This window comes from Hippoglossus hippoglossus, chromosome 2 (genome assembly GCF_009819705.1).
Source record: "Hippoglossus hippoglossus isolate fHipHip1 chromosome 2, fHipHip1.pri, whole genome shotgun sequence".
NCBI lineage: Eukaryota > Metazoa > Chordata > Actinopteri > Pleuronectiformes > Pleuronectidae > Hippoglossus > Hippoglossus hippoglossus.
In genome coordinates this window covers 1,075,250-1,095,688 of record NC_047152.1, presented here as the reverse complement: position 1 = coordinate 1,095,688, position 20,439 = coordinate 1,075,250, and positions in this window count along the sequence as shown.

Sequence of the window (20,439 nt, the reverse complement as noted above, 5' to 3'; positions counted from 1 at the left end):
AGGAACACTGACCCACGTCCTACTTCTCCACTATTGCAGCTGCTGGAAGGAGAATTGCAGTGTAAGTTCACTTCAGGGGAAAGTCTTCCAGCCTAAAGTAGTACTGTACGATGCTGTTTGTTGTAAGATTCCATGTGTCATTCTGTTTGACTATGTTTTGTTTTGTATTCACCCATCCTGGAGCCAATCCCAGTTGACATTCACATATTCACTCTTGCATACACACCTTCGATTATTAATAGTCTCTAATTAACCCTGATCTGCATGTCTTGGTGGAAGAACCCCCCCACACACATACACACAGGAAGAACATGCACACACTACACAAAAAGGGATTTCAACCAGGAACCCTTTTGCTGTGAGGTGCTACACACCCCACCAGCGTTACCGTTACTGTTGCCCTGCCCACCGGTTACCAAGCTAACCCCCTTTATTTGGTCCATTATTACATTGAGTCTGGCCTGCCTTTGTTTGTTTGCTTTTATCTCCATGCCCTGTGGCAATACACCAGACTGCCTGCCCCGAACACGACTTTGGAATTGCCACTGTGAGAAGTCGGCGCCACCGCCGGTGTCCATCAAAGAGAAATGGGCCATAAATCTGTGTTTGTTTGCTTTCATTAAACTCCTTTTCATATCTTAGCAAAACCTCCACTTGAGGGAAAAAAACACCTTTGCAGTAAAGCCCGGCTTTATTTTATGTTACAGGACGGGGTTTATTGCTTGAAGATTGCAGCAGGTCCCCCGAGGGCCTAATTACAACTATCAAAGCAAAAATAATGGGCGACGTATCAAACGGCAAATGCTCAATCAAGGACATACGGTGGGTGTGAAGGTCAAATGTCCTGTCATCTAGCATCTTATCATTCCTGTAGCCGCAGCATGCATGTGACTGAGCACATACATGCAATATGGAGTGGGAGAGAGTTTTTTTTATAAGCCCTGCTATCTATTCTGATTGTGTCACTCTCTCTGTCTCTCTCCCTCTCTCTCTCTCTCACACACACACACACCATCCCACCCACCCGCAGCTGTCTCCACCTTACTGCATCTAGAGCAGGACAATTAGCAATCCATCACCGCTGTTTACAGTCTGGGTGGTGGTTTGCTCCGGAGAGGCAGGGATGAGATGTGGGCGAGGGCCAGCGGGGTGCGGGGAGTGTGTGAAAGGGGCTGACGGGGAGAAAGAAAGAGAAAAGAGGGAGGTCAAAAGAAGCAATGTGAGGGGACAGAGAAATAGAAGTAAACAAGGGTAAGAGGACGGCAGGGACAAACTACTCTTTCACCGCGCGTGTGTTTGTGTGTGTGTGTGTGTGTGTGAATGGTCGCTGTACGTGGAGAGGTGCATGTATGCGTGTGTGAGTTTGTGCGTCCAGGAAAAAAGATGGAAACTGTAGGAGGGGGAAGGAAGAAGCAACGAGAGGGAAAGGGAGAAGGAGGGAACACAGGAGGGATGGATAAGGAGCCCACTAGATGGCACTGTTGTGTGGTGAATTCAAGCCCCTCCATCCTCCCCTCCATCCTTCTCTCCTCCCTTTTCTAGGTCTCTGTTTCTATCTCATGTTGTCTCTTCGACTTCCCCCCCCCTCCACTTCGCTCTCTCTCCATTTTTTTTCTTACCTCCCTCCCCTGCTCCCTCTCTCTCCCTCTCTCTCCTTCCCCTCGTTCTGTGCGCAGCATGTATGATGGAGCCAGTAATACAGCTGGGAATTGAACACACAGAACTGTAGTGTTCCCTGAATCGAAGTATGGTGCTTGAGAAACCCAGAAAGCTTATTCAAGGACACTGTCTGTTTGTTTAATTGACTGCCACCCTGACACACACACACACACACACACACACACAATGCATACACGGTTGCACCTATTCATGCTCACAAATTTGCTTGCACATTAACATTTGTGAGCAATCACCCACGCAAACAGCCTCAAACTCCTCTGTATGAAAGATTTGAGCTGACCTATTTCATTGGCGGCAGAAAGGTGAGAGCGCATTAATAAGAACCTGCTAATCGTAGGAGAGGCACAATTTTTCCCCGCTGAGGCAAAAGATGTGTGAAAATGCAGCAGCCATGGCCGAGCTGTCGGCGTAAAGCGAAGGTGCAGAGGGCGGGCGCGATGGGGCGACAGATCACCGACGCCAGGATTAACAGTAAAGCAACTTCCTTTCAAGAGCGGAGATGACAATAAGCCCTCCTCCGCACCTCTTGATCTGGTTCTGAAGCCGGGTCTTTACATAGCAACAGCAGCCAGCAGGCATCAATCGATGTGCAATGGTCAGTGACATTGTTTCTCGGTTTATTGGTCGTTTCAGACACAAGCGGCGGTGACGGCAAACAAGCCGAAAATAAACCTTGCGGAAGGAGCGAAGAGTGGCAGCATTACAGAACGAAGATATATGGCGTCCAGATGCTCGTACAGTAAAGAAATACAGTTAGCACAACTTAATATGCACATTATTTCAAAATGAAATATATACATCTATAAATATCAATGACTTTTTTTTAGTAACACTAACATCACATCAATTTCTATTGTCAGAAGGCATATGCATTAGCTTACTTGGGGTGCCAGGCTATTATTGGTCTTTTATCAATATTATTATAAACATTGTTGTTCATGGACATCGTTTTCTATTTCAACCCTTGGCGTCTCCTGCAAAAACCTTCCTTTATTTCTTTGAGCAATGCTAGAGTCGTCAGTCCCATTTGGTTCAGACTGGCATGTTGTAATTTTGTAATGGCATTCTTGGTCCCCAGAGGTTTAATCCTAGTATTTCTGGCAATCCTCTTACTTCACCTCTACAGCTTCGTCAATTTTTCACAGTTGATAAGAGGAGCCCTGTCCTTTATTCTCCTCTTTGACATATTTGGCCCTTTAACTCATTCTGTTCGAAGTCCTGCTTTCATTTTTACTTTGCTTTTACGACTTCCATTCTTCCTTTTTGCTTTCATCCTTCAATATTTTCTTGTAATCGCTCACCGGGAGTCTTCTCCAGTCGTATTTTACCTCGTCTAGATAGGAATTCTTGCAACGTTGTTATTTTTTGTTGTGCTGCGTTTGCATTTTGATCTGTAGCTGAAACAAATCTCCACTCCTACGTAAACAGAAACCAGAATGAACAGCACCTCTAACATATCCTGTAGAATATGGATGAAGCTTCAAATGCTTTAAATTAAATGTATAGAAATTACTATTCGTTACATCCCTTTTCTTTATCAGATAATAGATGCAAATAATACATTAAGGCCTAAGCAACATCCTTCCATTTCTCCTGCTTTGTAGAGTTAAAGTGGTCCTAAAAGAGCATAAAGACCCATTGAAATCCTAATTATGTGCCATGGCCAAGGTCGTGATGGAGATTTCAGGTTGTGACCAGAATTCAGGTTGGAAAATTTCCATTCATAAATGTCTTTTAGCCATTATTTAAAAAGGCCATAGCTACTATATGCATTACACATTAGCTTTGTTAGGAATAAGCATCATACATATTTATACTCCTGGAAAAAATGGGCGAATTCAACTGGAATGACCTGTAATTTATCCCCTCTCATACTGTACCATTATTGTTTTTGGCTGCCGGATCAAATCTTACAATATCAGTCCACACCATATTGATTCTGTCGCATCTTATGGATGATTCTGTCCCTTTCACTTCCTGAGAAAGAGGCTTTACACGACACATCAGCCACCCACTCCTAAGGAAACCCCTCCAGATAGTATCCATTTACACCCGCATTCATTTCGAGCCTCGGATCCTTCCTGGGACTCTATCATTTTGATAGAGGATAAGGGCTGCACGGAACCCCTCGACGACAAAGCAGAGTAGTCCTTTGGCAAACTGTATGTCTAGACATCTAATTCAAATATGACTGTGTGAGTGATGGCTTTGCCACTGGATGAGATTGAGTGCAGGGGAGATTTTTTTTTTCTTCTTCTTCTTCTTCTTGCTCTCCAGACAACTCAAATTGAGGAATAGGCTCTGTGACAGATTAGGATAACAGGCTGAGATACCGTCAACACCTCACCCTGGGTAGGATTCCATATCTCCACAGTTTTTTTTTTCATCTGTTGATTTCAGATTTTCTCCCTGAGATTATAATTATCACTGAGTTGACAGTTGTCCTCATGCCTTTTCAGCGTCTCTGTTTTGCTAACTGTGTTTCCCTCTCGCTCGCTCGCTCTCCTCCTCCTCCTCCTCCTCCTCCTCCATGGAGCCAAGTACATTCTCAGATTGTTTACAAACAATCTGTTACAGAAACCTATTTTCATTCCACCCGCAGCTCTGAACCACATTGCCATCACAGAAGGATCTGATAAAGAAGTTGAGCTGAATCATCAGTGTTTGAATGAGACCCACCAACAACCCGTTTTCACGTCCTATCTGCGCGGCTGCGTGTGAGTCTCAAGTTCAAGTCAGTCTAATCTCCAGAACCCACCGAAGGATTGCTTATTCTACTTGACTGGAGTGATTTTGGCCCTCGGGGCAAAACCTGTGCTGAGAACAGCACATGAAAACAATACCTGCTGTGAGGTCTCGAGAGCTCAGGAGGTACCGGAGCAACAGGAAAAGCACCACTGAACAAAATGCGATTCCAGCTCTTATTTTGTAATATTGGCAATTATTTAGAGGTTAGAATCACAGCTTTTAAAGCCTTTCTGATCTGAGGAGTGAATAATATAATGCACCATACTTGCAAATAACAACTTATTTCCATTAATATATTTGATTTTATTTCATTTTTAGGATGCGATTGTAGAAAAAGGCCGCATATCCAATAAAATAAACTGTATTTAAGATGGACGACATAACAGCTCCACAGAAGTTCAGCCGAAGCGTCTCAATTGCATTTCATAAACTTTTTGGACAGGTGAGAATGACTCATGATGTCATCTGCACAAGATGGCCGCGTTTGCATCCAGATTATTTTGGCTTCACTGCTGAATAGGGGGAGGAAGTGGAGACACAACGTCCATCTACGTTCAATAACAAACTGCTGAATAACAGGTAGATTATACAGTTTGAGTTTAGTTATAGGGGAGACAGGGGCCACAAAAAAACCTGGGAGACAAATTAATTCTCTTGTTGTGATGCAAAACAACAAATTAACAACTGATCCAACACAGTAGCGTATTGTTAAAAGTTTTTTTTTAGAATGATAAATAGACTGAGGTAAATTTCATCTGCACAGCACGCTTGATAAATGAAACACACCTTTGTCGTCTATATTGTTTCTTCATTTCTTATTCCGTTGTCATGACTACGAATTAGAAGTGATGGCGTGGCTGAATCCTCCTTTTTTTGGCAACAAAACCAAGAATATAATCTAAGAGAGAGTTGTTACAGCATTTATAATGTGTGGCTGCTGCATATAGTGCAATACACCACAGTCCAGTAGAAGATGTCTGATGTGGACATATCGCTTGACAGCCAAAGTCCATTTGTGTAACACCCTGACACCACAACTGTGATTTCCCTCCTGCTCTGGCACTAAAAGAGGCACCGAACTGACAAGGTCGAACAGTTGTGAGTTCATCACACAGTCGTCTTGGTCAATTTTAAGGGCCCGGAATGCAGAGTTGGCAAACTGCTGTCGCCATATATCACGAAAAAGGGAGAAATGAGGTCATGCGTCCCAACTTTTCTGTAATCCTAACCTTCTAATATGCTTCCTGATATTAGCAAATGATGTTGGCCCTGAGCCCAGTTCCCTGCCTGTGACCATAAGTCTGCAAAATCCACCTCCCTCCTGAGGTTACAAGCGTTTCCATTCCACTTGACGCTCCTCAGGTTAATGCAGCTGACACAAGCAGAGAGTTACTGCACCTGAAAAAAGCCCGTATTGCACAGGACGCTGCTCGTGACACAGCTTAGTATACAACTTTTCAACTGTAGCATCAGAGTCAAATTATGCAGTATTTTCAAACTGGGTCAGGCTGTTTCTACTGTAATATCTAAGACTCTGAGTCATGTTCATCAGTAGCAGGTCAAAGGTCATTGACTACGCTGTACTTTGGGATGTTTATATAGGACGTAGTCTGACAGCTTGGATGGACGAGACGTCCTGGAATTACAAATGAAGAGATGAGCAGATATATATATATATATCAAGGGCTCATGGGCAGTTTTCTACCGGAACATGCTTATTACTCATTCATTCATTTATATTCCTCGCATGAGTCACAGATATATTGGAAATGGCTGCTTCCTCAACCATTTCAAAGAGCTGCTTCCACGCATGTTTCTCCCTTCATGCATTCATCCGTCCCAGGTGTCCCCCTCTCTGTCTCCCCCCAATGGGTTAAATACTCCTCTCTCAGCAGAGTTGTAAGTAGCCCGCTTGGTCACCCAGGGTCAGCCCTGGTTTGTTGATTTAATCCTTGTCTGATGTTGTCTCAGCTCATAGCCGACTGCGGCGCCGGCCGAGCGGGCCTCTCCGTTCTGCGGTCTGATAACACCACATCTCCTCAGAGCCCTTCCGCTCTGATCGGATCTGAAAGCTGATGAGAGGCAGCCACACTGAGGTGCGGGTGTTTACCGGGGGAAGCTTTAAGATCTGGCATCCAGCTGGGTGGAGAGGGACGGAGGGAGGTGGAGCAAGGTTTGGAGGACAGTCAAACTGTCGGAATCTTTGCTGTAAAAAACTGAAAATAATAAATAGAAATCAGCTATGCACAGCACCTACACCCAACTTGCTCATGTCTATTCAAGCATTAAAGATATATATATATATATATATATGTATAACCACTTACATCCTCTGTGCTATACAATTTGCTAATGCTGTTAAGTGGTGTTATTAGCTTAAGCGTGCAGCTACAGCACGCAAATGCATGAGCACACCCTTTTAGATGACAACCCTCCCATTCCTCCGTATAAATAGATGGATGTTAGCATCATGTGTGACTTTGGAAAATGCAATCATGCCATGTTGGTGAATTATTCATGTTGCACTCCACTCTGAAGCCTAAACAAAAATATGAAATGTTGCTTCTTCAGAGCAGATCAACCAGTCACAGATTTTTCCATATTAAGATATTCAAAGTGAATATTTCACTTACTTTACTCACACACACATATACAGTATATATAGTATATATACAGCCCACCCAGTGCATCTGCAGCCCTCTGCCGCTGGCCATTGAGCAGCTCCACTGGAGAAGAGGATTAAATGCTTTCCTCAATGGCGTCTCAGTGGCAGTTGTTGAGGGAGGACAGAGCATTAATCATTCTCTCCATCCAGATTCCACCAGCCTGTCTGAGGATCTGAACTGGCAACTGTTTGGTCACATGGAGCTGCGGAGTCTATTAGAATGAATACTGTTTCCTGAGCATTTGTCAGAATCGTCAGAGTCCTGTGTATCTGCATGAGTAACAGCTCAAGTTCAACGCCATCCTGCTTAAGCATGCGCGTGCTTCTCCGTCAGTGTGTGTGTGTGTGTGTGTGTGTGTGTGTGTGTGTGTGTGTGTTAGTGCATAAGAGAGTGTGTGCATCCCTTCATTTTGGTAATGGAAATGCTGGGAAGCCTTTAGTAGTTGCCACTGGTAATGGAATGAGAACATATGTATAATTTAAGGCTCTGCTACAGGCTCCCAATGGAGCCAAGGCGCACACACCCACCCAGACACACAAACCCACATATCCACCAGCAGCTTAATCACTGGCAGTGTTTCTTCATCTGAGTGAGTGAAAGTGGCACTAATACAGCGATGTAGTCTCAGTTCTCTTAAAGTCCCACCAAATATCCCTCTCTGCTTGTTATTCTGCCACTTGGCCTAGATGAGTCAAGACTGCATCGTGATAATGTGGAGCGAAAACGACACGGTGGAAGCAGAGCGCGGCTCCCTTTGCGAGCCGAGCGGGGAGCATTACGGGAGAAGGGAAAGTTCAGCATTTGCACACGCTCGTCCTATTGATCAGGGAGGTGTGTCAAACGCAAATGTTTTCAAGTCGGCAGTTGGGCTACAGAGGAATTGGCGCCATTCTCGCTTTACATTTGTCAACTGGAACCGTGCGAGTGTGTGTGCGAAACAGCAAGGTTTCATCAAGACCTTTATCCCCCAAATGTCAGCGGTGCCTCCTGGCTTCAAGCTGTGAGTGTGAGTGTGTGTGACCCTCCCTCCTCTGGTGCTGCTTCTGAACATCTTTCTCTTTCTGAAATAAGATGATTCCGGTCTCTGACTTGCCATTTGAAATGATATAATCACAACACATACAAATTCATGTAGTGAATAGAGCACGCCGGCTTAAATGATGAAGTCATATGGTTAACATTGCAGTTAGTGAACAAATGGCGAAGATAGTGGCACTAAAAGACTAAACGTTTCCATCAGGAGGTGGTGGATACCAAAACGGAGCTAAAAGCTAAGCCTTAGCAATGCTAATGTTGCTCTGTGCTACTTGCTGAGAAATTATCCCTAAAAACATCCCTTTTTTCGAGAATTATTCAGTTACTACCAGTTTATGCCTGACAAAAGATGGCCAACATTTTCAAGTTTGAAAAGAAGTAACACGCAGTTTTTAACGACAATATAACTAATTACATCACCTAAATTTCAGACAATACGCTCGCAGCCAGCTCACTGAAGTCAAGGGTAAATGATTGGCAGTTGGCGGAAAGTGAAAAGGAGTCGGAACCATCCAAGTTAAGCTTTTAATCTCATTCTTTTAAGCTTGTCAATTTAATACAACTGAATGGGGACGGCTGGTATTCAGAGCTGTAAAGAGACTTGTCCTGCCAATGTCACATCATGAATACATCTGAAAATTACCTAGTTGTGTTAATATAATACTAATGTGAAAATATTATAATTTGGGAGTTAAACAGGAAAACAACCTTATTTTGGTCAAATTAGATTCAGAAAACTAAAGCCATTCATGTTTATCAATTGATTAACCTTGATACAAATGAATACATCACCATCAAATATATCCAAAATTAAATCAGTTCTATATCTATGACTTAGACAAGCTCAAACAGGCCTTTGTTTTTTGACTCCGCACAATCCCAGTCGCAACCTGAGATCATCACGTCATTGTTATCTGCACGTGAAAGGGGACCCTCCTCTGCAAAACAGCAACAGTTCAAACCAGAGCAAATAATATGTATTTCAATAAATAAAATATTTTGTCGCAACGCTCTCCTCATTGGGTCTCTTTTCGCCCTTTAATTGGTATTTGCCAAAAAGACATTTCAAAACACATTTGACTGTCATATCATTAACATCCATTCTGTTGCCTCCTGTTTGTGTATGCAATTTGCATTTGATTTGCACCATCAAGCTATAATTTACGTGGGCCACATCCTGTGTGTGCGTGCATGTGTGTCTGTGTGTGTGAGTGTGAGTGTGTGCTTGTTGCAATATGACGCAGGCTGCCAAGCGATGACTCAGGACATCATAATGACTACGCTGCATTGTTGAGAATTGCCTTCTGCTCTTCCCCTGTCTGAACAGCTCCATTGTGTCTTGTCTCCAAACTCCCTGCTTGTCCCTCGCTTGACAGGCAATTCAGATTCCCAACAACAGTCCACAAAAGGGCCACATCGCATACAAGGCGACTCTCCTCTTTTCTTCCCCCCTTTCTTTTTGGCTTTTTTTTTTTTTAAACGAAGTGTGAGAATGCAATCATCACGGCTCTTTCAGACGCAGGCAGACACTTTGGAATAGGACTGTCCCTGGCATGTTTATGGAGCGCTCTGCCAGACGACGGCGAAGGAGAGGGCACCGAGTGGAGCGAGGAGATAAAGAGACACATGGAGATGAGGGAGGGGCAAAGATAGAGAGCGAGGAGAGGGGGGGGAGAAAAAGATGGATGGAAGATCCTGCGAGCAGGGGAGTGATGGATGAGTGGACGAGAGAGACTGAGGGTGGGGAGAAAGCCTCGCATCCACTGCCGTGGCAACCCCAGACGATGTCATTTCCTTCTGGCTCGTGCTGCTGATGCTAAAAGACCCCCCCCCCCCACCCTCAACACACACTCCACCCGCCCTCATTCATACAAACAGACACACACTCCCCTTCTCATTCTATTAATCTCCCCTCTCCCTCCTCGGCGTTGCCATCAACTCCCTCTCAAGACTGATTATAGAGGTCTGTGTGTGTGCATGCGTCCGCACAAGAATGTGTGTTGTGTGTGTCTGCGTGTGTTTTTTTCTATCTCCAGTTTTCTATTTCTCCCATTTGTTTCCCCCCCCCCCCCGCTCATTGCAGACACTTGCTGTAATAAAGTAAATGAGGTTGGGAAATGGCAAGACTCAAGGTGATATTTCAGCAAGCCACTCCCCAGCAACAACACTGTGGTGGAGGCAGGCAGCTGAGCATCTGAATGAGGTGTGAGTGTGGGTGTGTGTGTGTCTCTGTGTGTATTATGTGCACTGAACTGGAGTGTAGTATTTGCAGGAGCTTGTTTTATGTGCACGGAGAGGCAGCATGCCCACACCTAAATGCCGGGGCCCTCCTTTATCCAGACAATTGATGTGATTCTATTTTTTTTGTTTACCTCTTATTACACATAATACGACTGTGACTGAAAAACTACGTCCAATCAAAGAGAAAAAATAAAATCAATACATGTGCAAAAGGAGCATCTGTATTTGGACTGGTGGCGCCGTCTCTCCCTTAAGCACAAAGACTTCTCCGCCGGCCTCAGAGAGGAGGTGGATCAGGCCGGGGGGGTGACGGGGTTCACAAGCTACCTGTGCACATTTGAGGGAATCACTTAACTTTGAATCATCTATGCCACACACACAATATCCTCACACAAGGAATTAGGCCGATAATAAAAGCAAAAATATCGAAGCTCTCCTTCGATATTTACCACAGCGCCCCCCCCACCATTTTTTTCTAGTCTTACTCTGGTGTTTCTGGTACAGTGAGCCAATTTATTATGGAGCTGACTTTTATTATTCCTCTGCTGAATGCCTGTGAGGATGCATGAAGTGTTTGCTGGGAGCTAATGCCAGCAGCAACCACTGCAAGGGCTGCAATCGAGATGCAATTTGAGTCTTGATGGATATCCTTATATAATCTTTATATATAAATATATAGGTGTGTATGGGTCGTTTGTACTCCATGAATTCATCCCACTTCTCAGCCAGTGTAAACAGTTGTATTGCAGTATGTCACCTGGGAGCTGTACAATGCCAAACGGTGCAGTTCCAGCCCCTCTCTGTGTCTCTGATATATTGCATTCATAATAGTATTAGATCACTGTGACCTTTGACCTTTGACAACCAAATTCTGATCAATTCATCCCTGAGTCCAACTAAATGTTGGCACCAAATTTAAAGAAATCTCCTTAAGGCGTTCTCGGGATTATCTTTTAATACGAATGGGACGTAAGTACAGACAAAACGCCTTTGGTCACTGGCTGGCATTGACATAAATATACTTTTCAAGATGTCATCAGAGTTATATAGTTTACTAAGGTAAGAGAACACATTTTATCCACTATACACACATTATACCATAAACTTTAGAGGTTTGCATCTACGAGGGAAGAGGCGTTTCTATCCCTCCATTATCTATAATGCTAATCCTTTGAGTGTCGTGCGGAGGCTGGAGCCAATCCCACCTGTCATTGGGGCGAGAGGCGGGAAACAGCCAGGACATGTCGCCGGTCCATCACAGGGACTTTACACAGAGACAAACAACATTCAGCATCAACAGTCAATTTATAGTCACAAATTAACTGAAGCTGCAAGTCTTTGGACTGTGGGAGGAAGCCGAAGCACCTGGAGAAAACCCACGCATGCACTAAACAACACAATCTCATCGTATCCTACTTCATGTTACAAAGACACAAATTGCATAGCTCATAAAAAAAAATACTGATTTGAGCCAGTTTGCAACAAATGTATCTATGTACACACTAGTATAAAAATAACAATTTCATTCCACTGTATATCTTCATTAGACCAACATTGTTGCTAGGCCCCATCCTTGCACCCGCCATGCACCTCCCTGCTATTCTGCGGATTGTTTTCTTCTGGCAGCCAGTTACACGAAACAAGGAGACAACAAAACAGCAACTATCAGACTTCCCTCAATGAAAGGTCAGTGCCTCCCTGTGTCTAAAATTAGCCCGAGCCTGGCGAGCCCGAGCCTGGCGAGCCTCTCATGCGCTGCAGTCTAACACAGCGACAAGTGAACGAATCTCACCTTCTCCTCTATTCAAATGTGGCGGCGTAGGCGTGTAAATTATACAAGATGCTTTTTTTTTTTCTGTGTCTTTAAGAAATTAGCTGAGATGATACTTTGATAAACCCTGCTGGGAAAGTGGGTCACTGATATACTGTACGGAACTGTGTTAAAGCCAAAGACACATTCGAACTGATGTAACTGGAACCTACTGGAAATACAAGTGGGATAAAATGCCCCTTCAGTGTTGATGAATGTGCTTCAGTTGACAGATTTACACTCAACAATAGTTTCAGCCTCTTCTTGCTGCAGTGGCTGAAAAGTCTGTCATCACTTTAGTTCTTAACAAAATCCAAACAGCTCGCCCATGTGTCCCTGTGTGTGTGTGTGTGTGTGTGTGTGTGTGTGTGTGTGTGTGTGTGCGCTTAAACATTATGTAATTGTTTGTGATTTTTGTACCCCTGGCTGCTTCAGCTGACAAGCTCTTGCTAAGACCACGCTCTGGATTCTTTCCCCTCCAGGGGGCAGGTTGGCTGTGAGCTGGCTTTAGCCGACCGTTTCCATGAGTCCCGCGTCTCCTCCTATCCGAGTCAGGCTCGCTCACACACACACATATCCTCAAGGACACACACATTTCAACCCAAAACAAGCACCCTTTAAATCGCTACAGAAACACAAGTCCACCGCCACCACACTCAAGCACTCCTGCATTTCATAAAGCAATCTCTCTCTCTCACTGACACACACATTAAATATGCAACAGCTAAGGCACAACAAGTGTGTGAACATGCATACTAACCTTGAGTGTATAAAAAAATTGTTTTCACTGCATGTGTTTTTGATGTTCAAATGCATTACAATCCAGTCAAATAGACACAGAAACATTCATCTGCTAACGTGTGAAGCCTCTCTATATAGAGGACACACACACACACACACACACACACACACACACACACACACACACACACACACACACACACACACACACACACACACACACACACACACACACACACACACACACACACACTTTCGTAAAAATGCACTTCTAATGTCAGTAAACTAATTAACAAAAAATATGGACTTGATAGCAACCATTCATTCACAAATGCAAATGGTTAAATACAGAAACACAAAAGAACTCTCGGAAACACACAAGCACACACACACACACGCATGCACAAGAACATGCTCAACATAAAAACCCCCCCTAAAAAATACAAACATAAAACTTAAAAATACAAACTTAAAACAATCATACACACGAGTACACAAAACACACGCACAAAAACCCCTCCTAAAACCTGTCGCTTTGAGCGAAACACCAGCCAGGTATGGAGACAGGCAACAACACAAACACATATGCAAAATGTACTTAACCCTCACGCAATCGTGTGCTTATATAAGCGCAAACAACACACACACACTTTGACATTTAACATGATGAAATGATAGGAGTGAGGGGGAATGTCAAGGACAACGAAGAACAATAGCCTTCCCCTTGCGTCCGGGGCCTAGCTTCTGATGCGGAGTGACATGTCGTGCGGCTCTGTAGGTACGCCATTTGTAAAGATTACATTGTGATTCGGATGATACCACGGGGCACATCAGACGGAGAGGAGGAGGAGGAGAGAGAGACGGACATGGCACGTAGCGGAGAGGGGGGACAGAGAAGCAGAGACTTGGGGGGGGACAAAGAGACACGGAGACAGAAGAGGGAGAGGATCATTATTTGGCATGTCCAACAGTGAGGCAGGCAGCCTTTTGTGTGTTTTCTGGGCATGCAGCTTCCTACATTTCCCTCAAAGTCCTTTTCAATAATGTAAATGTCCCTCACTCGCGGGCCCGTCTCCTCTCTGTGCTTAATTGTTTCTGGCCTGTTATGCCTTTGCTCCCTGAGTTTGCATGCTCCTGTTTATTGTGGCCCCACGTGTGTGTGTGTGTGTGTGTGTGTGAATAGATGATTGTGCGTTGTCACTAGTTTGAAACTGACAAGGAAACCGAAGAGAAAACAACAAATAGATGGCGACGACGGCAAAACTAAAACTAGCGTGAGAGGCGCATGGAGACAGCAAGGACGGCAGGAAGGGGACGGTGTAAATGAGGGGACGGCAGAGAAAGAGAAAAAAAACGAGACAGTGGAACAGACTGTACCGAAAACCCAGACACACAGAGCTGCATGTAGAGAGCTGTGGAACTCTAATAAGGGAAAACTAGGAAGAAGCTCTGGGGATGAAGGGACAGGGAGAGCAAAGCAGAAAATGTGAACAGGAGCATGAAAAAAGGGAGGATAAAGAGGGGGGAAAGAGAGAGTTAGGGGAGGTGTACAGTAAGAAGGCAGCTTATTTGTTTGGCTTGTGCAGCACACACACACACACACACACACACACTGCTACCACACACCGGACAGACAGGCCTCCCTGTGGGTTGTTAGCCATGCTTGCAGAAATACAGCTTCATTTCTGTTGACAGCCGGGGGGGGAAATAATTGGCTGATAACAACTCATCAGAATGCAGGCGATATGTATGATTTTCTAACTCGATTGTATGTGAAGACGCTCGGCGGCGGCGGCGGCGGCGGCGTAAACAACTGAGCGGAGAGAGCGAGAGAGCGAGAGCGAGAGAGAGAGAGAGAGAGAGAGAGAGAGAGGAGGGTTACGTTCCTGTCAAGCCGGCGTCTGGAGTAAAGTTTGGATTCTCCTGCACACACATTGATTTTATAGGTTTTTGTCAGGAGGATTCGTCGTGGGAGGGAGTTCACTTTCAGATAAGGACAAACGAGGGACGCTTGCGTTTTTTTTCCACGCCAATTAGATGCTGTTTATGTTCAATAATATTACGAGGTGTTTGTAAGGTGGCTGAGATGTAACACACACGCACATTAATGGTAAACATGAATCCAAAAGCCCCAACACAAATGCAAAGGTGACTTGAACACAACGTAAACACAATTATAGGGAAGGTGAGTTACTTAACTGGGAGCAAAAACATTTGTGTTGTTTAGTTTTTACCCCACATTAAGTATCTCAGCTCGTTTCATTGTCAACATCTGTTGTTGCTCACTCCTGTTGAGGTTGTGTTTCAATTGTCGTTTTTGCAGTTGTGTTGTGGCTCTTGCAGTTGTGTTTGCCGTGAATGCGCTTGTGTGAGGTGTCTCAGCCACGATACCTAAATCGATAGTGAGGAAAACAAGTAGAAAGCCAAATAATAATGAGCCAAGCTAGAGCTTAAACCACTGATACTAATTCTGTGAAACGTGCATATCAATTTTTAACAAGTCAATTTGGCCTGGTCATGTTTCCACAGTGACAGTTAATATTCGGAGCCAAATCAAATCACTTTTACAGTCAGCAACAAGTGTGAGTGTGACTCATAGGAAGCCACCTGCTGTGGAAAGTTATTCGCTTCACAAGTCTGTGGCTGAAACATTTCTTGAGAAATGGCAGGAATGCAAATAGTCGTCATCTGAACTTAAACCTGAGCATCTGAGGTACGAGGATCCTCATTGTCTGCTTCTTAGGATGTAATTTGTTTTCGTTTTGAAAGTTCCCGTCTGAAACCCGGCCCTGGTGATGAGATCAGCGCTCCACCCCAGCGTGAAAAGTCAAACCCTGTCGAGTGTTACTCACATTTCTTGCGACTCCCACCGCAGGGATGACTCAGGCTTTATATCACTTGACCAGCTCAGCGTTCACTCATCAACTAGCTGCTGCCACTGAACCGAGAATCTGAATGTGAGAGATGTCTCCCAGCGTCGAAGCTCTTTCCCGAACACAGACGAAATTCAGAATTCAGGGAGAGGGTGAAATCGCCGCGATTGAAGCGCCGTCCCTCGCGCGTTGCGTAATCACCTTGTTTGTTGATCTCGTCCGACTCCTGTCAGTCTTCTCCGAGACCGGACGGTAAACTGTTTGCATTTAAATTCACCGACCAATTAGCCGTGGTGCTCGAGTCCTCAGCCGAGCGTGATGGTCGGACAGAAATGGCTGCTGAATCTCATCCTGTCCACACTTTCTGTAACGAAGCAATGGAAGTGTGGATATGGTTGATTTCCCCTAAAGAGGCAGGTTCTCTCTTATAAGGGGCAGCCGCTCCACCCTTCAGAGCAGCTCTCATAAGTGGGTGACCTGTGCTAATTTTGTTTCTCTAAGCTGTGCCTATTTAACACCCAAATCGCTCTGCAGGGCGCCATTTGGATTGGGGGGGGGGGGAGAAATAGAATATCGAGGCCACAGTCACACCATTTAGATGAATGATTTACCCCACATGGCCTCCGCATTAGATTGCAAGGTTATCCTTTGTGATTTCACTCTCAGTCAGGGGTCCTCGGCAGATGAGATGACTCTTATTCAGTACAGAATCAAAGATGATTTACAAAGGGCTGCTATTGTACCACGTGCACTACTTGTCAGGTGTCTTCTGTGCTATTGAGGACATATTTTCGAGCACAAACCTTGTTATAATAGCTTATTTGAGGCAGTTGATAAACTGGCACAGATGCATGTTGAAGCCAATGTGGACGAGACTTAAGATCCAGTTCTTCTGGTGTTAAAGTAAAACAGTGTGTCTCAGTATTCTCCCCTGATATTAAGAAGTCAACATTTTTTATTCAAAATGTGAACATTCATTCAAACGAGAGGGAAATACCTGTTTAAATTCAAAATACATTCGTCAAAATATGTCTAGAAGCGCATGACATAAAGAGAAGAAGCTAAAAATCCCTGAACCAAACACACATCTGACACCAAGCATCTAAATAGGCATTGAGTGAAAACAGGGAAACTGTGCATGCCCAAAACAGCTGGAGCCGAAGGTCATACTACATCGTGCCACACAACATTATCCAGATCCGCTCCAAAGAGTAAGGTCCCACCCCTCTGCAAAATTTCATGGAAATCCGTTTGGTGGTGTTTGTGTAATCTTGCTATCTAACAACCACAAGGCCAAACAAACGCCGATAAAAAAAAGGTCATAAAAGTTAACACACTAGCAAGTACTGACTTCACTGTGAGTCCGCCACGTGAACTAATCCGCTCCCAGGTTCGCAGCACTGAACACTCTAAACACTGAGCGCACACAGCTATGGCAAACCCCAGAGGGGAAACATGATTCTGTCCGTCACCGGGCCGCACTGCTCAAAGCAATCTCAACTTTGTCACACAGCGCTCAAGCGAGTTTGAAACACTGTTTAGGGTTGTAATGCTTTCGTTTATGTGGCTGGCAGTTAGTCCTGTAACACATAAAAGGCGATAGGGCGGAAGAAGGTGACGGCTTTTGTGAGTGTCGGACTTCAGAGTGCAGGCACAGAGCGATTCCCCCCCGAGGCGGCAATTCACACAAAACTCACAAACAGACAAGGAGAAACTCTTTGGTGGTTACGTTTTCTTTTCACCAGGAGAGAACTCTGCATCCTCCCTGAATGTTGGCACTGGGCAAATAGACAATTTGGGACCGACCCTGGTCTGGAAAACCCACTGACAGCCAATGAGAAATGCAATAAAGAGCCTTTTCACTGTGTGTGTTTCCATCCATCTTTGTAGATGTGCAGGGTGAAAGAATCTGAGTGGAGATGCTGGAAATGGAAATACTGAATAGAAGCCTTCCTATTGACGGCCCTCCAGTCGATACAAGCCTGTTCCCAGGCACTTGTACAGCGTTTCTATCACAACTACTATCAGTCATTTTTTTTACAGCATAGACTGCATAAATATACATATCTCCACTTCCTCCCCTTTTTCCTGAAATTCGATTTTCTTTCGAGTGTTGACATCTTGTGCATTTGGGCCTCAGCCCATTTTCACACCATCAAAGACAAACTGAAGGCAAACTCAGAGAAAAAAGGAACAGTGTGTCGAAAATGACAAAAAATACCTCTTTGGATAATTTCACTTGCACTTTGGATTTTTATCGTTTGGCCCATGTCTCATCCACTAACATGGAGGAGGCAGGTTTACGATCTATACTGCAGCCATCCACCAAAATAAACGTATACTTCATCAAATGCAGCGGGAGAGAGCAACGTCTTTTCTTTTTTAACCATTCTTTGTGAAGGAGGAAAAAATTGCATATGGAAGAAATTAGCAGATGAGCAGATCTTTACAGTGTTGGTGTGCTGACGGTTTTATTTAATGCGGCATTTGCGAAGAAATTCAAAGTTACGCTGCGTTAAATTCACTCTCCAGCAGTGGTATGCAGTACCCACCTATCACAGTCTGTGCCCTTATAATGATGGCTGCACCGCTGGCTAGTGCATGACAGGAGCATTACTACCAGCGGAGGTGTTTTTTGAAGCATCAGCTCTTCCCGACAGCGGCCGGCGCTACCTGAGCGTACCTGCCGGGTGCACCGCAATTAATGTAGCAGTAGGCGCTTGTGTGTTTGTGCGAAGAGGCGGTTTGCCACTCTCCTCTTTGTGTGACTCACACCGGGCTCCTCTCCTTCACTCTGTGTGGAGGCCATCTTCAGAGGGAGGGGAGAGACATACAGGAGGGGGCAAATCAGAGGGAGGGGGGGGGGGACGGAGTGGTGAAGGAAAGATGTTTTCTTTTTTTCTAGAAAAAAGGAAGCTTAAGAAACAGATATATGTAGCAAAGGAAAGATAAGGACGCGCCAGAAAGGCAGCGAGAAAGATACTTCTCCTGTCAGCCTTTAAGTTATTTATAGTTTCTGGATTATGCTCCGTTCAAATGATTGACTGTCGCTGTGGGGTTTTTTTTTTACGATCCCGCCATGCTGCAGAGACACTGTTACACAGAGAAAAGCACAATGTTAACTTTACAGCGCTATTTATTGTAAGATAAATACACACAAACACACACCACTGATTCTGTGATTGATTCCCCCACACATGATTATAGGCCTGTTTACACACATCGACAGGGCGCGCACACTGGTTTATAGTCTCTGTGCTAGTTGTAGGACTCCAGGCAAAGCAAAGGGGAGGGAAAATCCGCCGCTCGCCGCTCTGCACGCTTTTTTTTACAAAAGCTGTCAAAGCCAGTGCTGCGGCGGGAACGGTATATATCTGTAATGCCTCCCAACTGGCCCGAGCAAATAAACAAATTGGAGAGAAGGGCATTGCACGAAAGACTTGCCAGAACTGTTTATCAAAATTTCCAGAGGCCCGCATGCTGCACGCCCTCTTCCTCGCTTCTTTTCCCCCCCCAACAGAGAATACCTAATGGATGCACGCTGACACAACTGGCGTATACTGCAGCCTCGAAGAAATTATAGCTCAGTGCCGCACTCCACGACTTTTACCAACCTGTCAGTAATGGCTATTGACTGCAGCAGTGTCCCTGCTCTAACGTCTGATATAATTGACCTCCGTTTTGAGGATACATCTTTTACTTTCTCCTGCGACAGTAGCTCACCTCGCCGCGCAGCCACACGCCGGCGGTAACCTATATGGACATTTGTTACCATGGCAGCGAGGGGCTGTTCCTTGAGTGTTTTATTACTTGTTGGGGGTGAAGAGCGCTCTACATCAGGCCCTTGTCCCTGAGTGTGTGCCTTGTCAATGCATCCGCCTCACCCCTGCGCCACTGGAAGGTGTGCAGATGTGAAATTTATGTTTTGTTATTGTCAGCCTCTCTGCCAATACTTTATGAGAACACTTGAGAGGAATGAAACTCGTATATGAATGTTGATCCTATAAGAGAAAAGATGCTGGTGCTTACAGCTGTTGTATTGAAAGAGCTGGATTTTCCCTGCTGTCCCAAAGTCGAGCCGTGCAGAAAGTTGTTGGGTTCAACATTAACCTTCTTCTGGTTCATTTTGCGTTCACAAGTTTATTTATCCAACCTGTATTTGGGTGTCCTCACCAGAGCTATTCCATTTCCTGAAGTTTTTAATTCATTTTCTTTTGTCATTTTAATAGCGACGCAATTTCCGAAATGACTGCAGAGACACGGACTGAGCAACTTTGTGGAACTTGTACGCTTTGAAGCTGCAGTGTGCTATTTTCAATTAAATAAAAACAGCTGGTTGGGTGAAGTTTGCCTGGAAGCGCTCGTGCACGGAATGTTTCAAGCAGACTTCAATGTAATACAGCAGCCAGCGAGGCGGCCGCCACCCCCTCCTCACTTTGATAGCTCCCACCAATCTAAATGAAATGTGTTGTTGTGTAGACAGCCGTAGGCACTGGCCCCTCAGTCGGAGTAAACACCTGTCTGAAATTGGCTGCAATTGGTGCAATCCAGGGCCGAGAATCATTACACCAGCATGTGATTGCCATGAAACACCTTCTCTGTCCGTGTTGCCAATTTCATTAGGGCCTGGACGTGCTCTCCTCAT